Source organism: Gossypium hirsutum, chromosome D08, assembly GCF_007990345.1.
Source record: "Gossypium hirsutum isolate 1008001.06 chromosome D08, Gossypium_hirsutum_v2.1, whole genome shotgun sequence".
Lineage (NCBI taxonomy): Eukaryota > Viridiplantae > Streptophyta > Magnoliopsida > Malvales > Malvaceae > Gossypium > Gossypium hirsutum.
Window position 1 is genome coordinate 8,224,538 of NC_053444.1, and position 5,871 is coordinate 8,230,408.

Here is a 5,871-nt window from a genome sequence, read left to right on the forward strand (position 1 = left end):
ACTTGGCCACAAGCAACTAATCTTCAAGCATCCACCTTGCAGTCTACTTATACTAGCCTATTTTCCATTGCAACCAAGAACTGGATTCTTAACAAACAGAGGAATATAACTACAAAGAAGATGGCAACATTTCTGAGAAAGATATATGATACAGTTTAGTCCAACTTAGGGGAGATTATATTCTAAGAAATCATCAAGCATACTGAGAGAATCTACCCCAAGCTATGTCTTCCTTCCCTTTCTCTAATTTTTTAGATTCTTTATAAACAAAACTCTAAACTTGTCAATGTAACACCCCAAACCCGAGACTGTCACCGGAGTCGAACACGAGGTGTTAACAGACTTTAAAAAAAAAAATTTCCCAGACACTGCCAATCTGCGTACTAGTCGCTTTAGAAATCATATCTTGAGTTCAGAAACTCGGAATCCAGTTCCGTAAATTTTCCCTGAAACTAGACTCATATGCCCATCTACATATTTTTTCTAGAATTTTTGGTTGGGCCAATTAGTACAGTTTATTAGTCAAAGTCTCCCATGTTACAGGGATCGACTACACTGACCTTTGCGCATTACGACTTGGATATCTCCCTGTACAGGGCTTCAATACTGATGCCGTTTGTTTCTATAGAAACTAGACTCAGAGAGGAATCTATACATATATGGCTTGACTTCTAATTGTCTCTGGTTAATTTGTAATGAATTTCCAAAGTCGGAATAGGAAATCCAGAAACCGTTCTGGCCCCGTCTCACAAGAACCTGAATATCTCTTAACATACTGTCCGTATGATTGTTTCGTTACATTCCTATGAAAATAGATTCATCAAGGTTCGTTTACATAATTTATTCACTATTTAATTCTATTCCTACTATTTTTAGTGATTTTCCAAATCTACATCACTGCTGCTGTCAGCATCTGCCTTTAAGGTAGACTTTACCTATTTCATAGTTTCCATGATTCAACTAGCCCTTTTTGCATAAATAGCACAATTTATGATAGTGATTAACCATTCCCATGGCCAATCCTTGTCAAGCATATCCACACCTCTCAATAACCATATCCATACCAAATGATTATAACATTATACTCAAACATATATAAGCCATTTTCGCATGGCTATCCAAAATTATACAAGTCCAAAGGGTCCATGACCCACAACAAACGGGTAGTCCTATACATGCCATTTCGAAGTTCAACCAAAATTGTACCAAAAAGGGGGGGCTTTGATAGTGTGGGCGACTTCGACTTCAAAATCCCGAGTCCGATAGCTGGAGAACCAAAATCTATAAAACAGAGGATCAAAGAAACGGAGTAAGCAATTTATGCTTAGTAAGTTTTGAGCAAGGAATTCCAGCACAGCAAAAGTATAGCATTCATATAGCTAAACGGATAATTTCATATGCACAAATTTTCGATATCATACTTGCTTCACATTACCAACCCTTATGTACATACACAAAAGATCAACTTAGCCAAAGGCCGGTAGCTCGTTTATCAACTGAGCGAATACTTATTTGTAAGGGCTCAACTAAATTCAAGCACATACGAAACATACCTCAATGTTGGGATGTTTCTAGAGTATTTACTGAAATTTTTACAGCAAGATCATTCATTCCCAAATCACGTACCTTCGGAATTTAACCGGATATAGCTACTCATTCAAATGCCTTCGGGACATAGCCCGGTTATAGTAACTCGCACAATTGCCTTCGGGACTTAACCCGGATTTAGTAACTCGCACAAATGCCTTCGGGCTTAGCCCGGAATTAGTATCTCGCACAAATGCCTTCGGATCTTAGTCCGGATATGGTCACTTAGCACAAAGCCTTCGGGACTTAGCCCGGACATCATTCAAATAACCATGCACATTTAACAGTAAATCATGGCACATTCGTATTTCATTTTCGTTAACAAAACTCAAACACAAGACACTTATCATTCTTGAAATTTCGGCTCAATAGCCACACACAAAGAGCATGATTTTGATTTGCTTAAAACATGATCTAATCAAATCATAATTTAAGCTCTTTTACTCAAGAACTTACCTCGGGTGTTGTCGAACGATTCTGATAGCTATTCGACCATTTTTTCCTTCCCTTTATCGGATTTAGTTCCCCTTTGCTCTTGAGCTTAATTAAACAAATAAATTGATTTAATCATTTGAGCATCGAAAAGAGGAACACAAGGCACTTAGCCCATATTTATACATTAGACATTAAAGTCACATATGTACGGAATCATGAATCAAACTCAACATTTTAGCTAATTTTTCCCCCTTGGCCGAATTTTCTAAGCCAAGACAAAAGCATCAATATGCTTGCCTCTAACCGAATACATGCAACACCAATCTCCTTCCTATGGCCGAATATGCATGTCTATGTTGGGGCCGATTTCAACACTTAATACATTCTACAAGTATGGTCACTTGTATTGACTAAACACCCTTTTGTTTCAAGTTCAAAACTTGGCTAATACACACATATATACACTAGTAAAGCATCCTCTCCCTTTCCATCAATTTAACACATGCATTACTCATTAATATACAAAAATTATATTCGGCCTTAGCACACAACTTGCTAGCCGATTCTTCTCCATCTAGCAACCAATGCACATATGTGCTCACTCAAAAATGCTAAAAAGAAGATTCAAGAATCATCAATCCACCATCACATGCATCATTAACAAGCTTCATATTTAGCATGCAATGGCATTAACACAAAATCTACCTAGGCCGAATATCATCCCCATGACATAGCAAAGATTTGAACCATGGGATAATTAGAACTCAAGCTAGCAACTAAAAACATGCATGAATCTCATGGCACAACCTCAAACATACCTTGATCTAGATACAAGTATGGCCAAACCTCCTCCTAATCCTCTTCCAAACCAAACATGAAGCAAGAACTCCTTCCTCCTTCCTTAGAATTTTCGGCCAAATGAAGATGAAAAAGGATGAACAAAATTTTCTCTTTTCTTTTCTTTAACTCACGGCAATGGGGGGAAAACAACCACACACTTTTTTTTTTGTTTTCATCATATTCCCTTTCATTATTTTATGCCCATGCTCCTTATTTTATTTTTTTCCACCCATGATGCACCAACACAACATGTCTATGACATGTCTTGCCCATCACACTTGGTCTACCATGCTTGTCATGGCCGGCCACTACTAATTAGGGGGGAATTTGACATGCAAGTCCCCCCTTTTTATTTCATGCACTAATAGGTCCTTATGCTTCGACCTATCACATTTCAAAAATGTCGCACATAAGTCCTATTGACTAAATTCACATGCAATCGACTAAATCGAAGCTTGAAATTTTCACACATTCATAATTACATATTCTAGACAATAAATATCACATTCAAACATTTCGGTGACTCGGTTTAGCGGTCCCGAAACCACTTCCCGACTAGGGTCAATTTTGGGCTGTCACAGTCAATGCCACTGAAAAATTTGAGAAGATGTCCACAAATTTAAAGTTCTTGTACAAATGGCTAGTAGGGAAGCATACTAAGTCAAATCTAAGAATTGTGCTTGCAGATGAAGTTAGTCTTGGAACAGCAGTGCTTGGGACATGTAACACCCCTAACTCGTATCCGTTTCCGAAACAGGTTATAGAGCATTACCGGGGTTTACGGATCAAATAGACAAAATTTTCAAACGTTCCATTACATATCAATATTCATAATAAAACCAATCAAAATCATATATAGTCCCTTGTACGAGCCTTCAAGGCCCGAAATACTCATTTGAAACAAGTCGGGACTAAATCAGAAACTCAGAGAATTTTTCTTAAAAAGTAGAAAAGTTTCAAAGCTGCAGGGGTCACACGGCCGTGTGGTCAAGCCATGTGACCACATGGTCAGGAGACATGCCCGTGTCTCAGGTCGTGTGGGCATTCGAAATAAGGACACACGGCTGTGTCCCAGCCCATGTCCATGCTCGTGTAACTCTCTGACTTGGATCACACGGCCAAGTCACACGCCCGTGTGCTAGGCCATGTGAGCATACTGACTTGTATTCTTAAGAAGATACAGGGGACACACGGCCGTGTCACTTGGCCGTGCGTCACACACGGCTGAGACACACGCCCGTGTCTCTACCCGTGTGGACGAAAATAGGTCATTTTCTAAGCCACATTTCTCACCCAAATTGACACCAACCTAGCTTCAACAATTTGCACATCAACAAGCCATAACAAAGCATTCAACACAAGCTAAAATTAAGTCTTAAACATGTATTATCGCTACATACAACCAATATGCCCTTAAGCACCTCAAATGACAACTTAAAAATATGTTAACCAAGTATCTAAACTTAATTAATTTATCTAACCAAGTTACCAAAGTTCACTATAATTCAAATACATACATACATACATACATACATACATACATACATACATACATGCATGCATGCATGCATATATATTTACATACATACATGCATACATACATACATACATACATACATACATCCATACATCCATCCATCCATCCATCCATACATACATACATACATACATACATACATACATACATACATACATACATACATCTATACATGCATCCATACATGCATGCATACATACATGCATATATACTTACATACATACATGCATACATACATACATACATACATACATACATACATACATCCATACATCCATCCATCCATCCATCCATCCATACATACATACATACATACATACATACATACATCTATACATGCATCCATACATACATGCATGCATGCATGCATACATACATAAATACATACATACATACATACATACATACATCACTTATACTAACATCACAATTATACCTAATCCTCATACCAATATGTAAGTTGATTATATAAACAAAGTATTAATCATAATATTTATATAAGTTAAACTTTGACCAAGACCGTACAAAAGCCTATACATGCCATATAAACTATATTTAATGTTTCAAAAATCTTATCGAACTAACTATAATAATTTAGTTATTAAAAAAATCATCTATGATAATTCCCTTTCATTTACAACTTCAATCGATAAATACATCCGAATTCAAATCAATACAAAAATAAAAAACATGTCTTTCAAATTTAATAAATAAATCACCTTATTGAGATTTCTCCATTCAAAGAACGACTTACGAATAAGAGTACGTCGTCAATAGAAGCTCATAAGAGTTGGTCCATCTAAATATGCCAACAGAAGCTCGAAAGCTGAATAAAAGCTCGTAAAAGCTGAACAGAAGCTCGTAAGAGCTAATCCACTTAATTACGCCAAACAAAAAGTAAAACACGAGAGTTTGCAACAAATTTTGAACCCCAATTTACTTGGAAGTAATGTCGTTTTCTCCCTCCAATACCATCATACATCAAATTACGAATGTACTCAAATCCCGCGTTCAATTCAAACCGAATATCCAATTCAATATTATAATTCAAACAATAATTCATTTCTAACAATAGAATAAATGCACAATACCATTCATTAATTTATACAAAATATTAAATTTTAACCGTGCGAACTTACCTGGACTAAATTGTAGTAATTGCAGAAGTTCAGGGACTATTCTACTATTTTTCTTTTTTCACGAGTATCTACAGGATCTTGATCTAGAATATAAAAATTACTCATTTATTTTACAATTAATACCCTTTAATTTTTTGAATTTACACAATTACCCCAAACTTTTGCAATTTTTATAATTTAATCCATTAATTTATTAATCTATCAAATTAACTTATTTTCTCAATAAATAATCTAGAAAAATATTCTAAGCCCTCATACAGCCCCTAATAAACCCAAAATTCACTATCAACCCTAATATTTTAACCTTTTCACAATTTAATCCTAAAATTAATA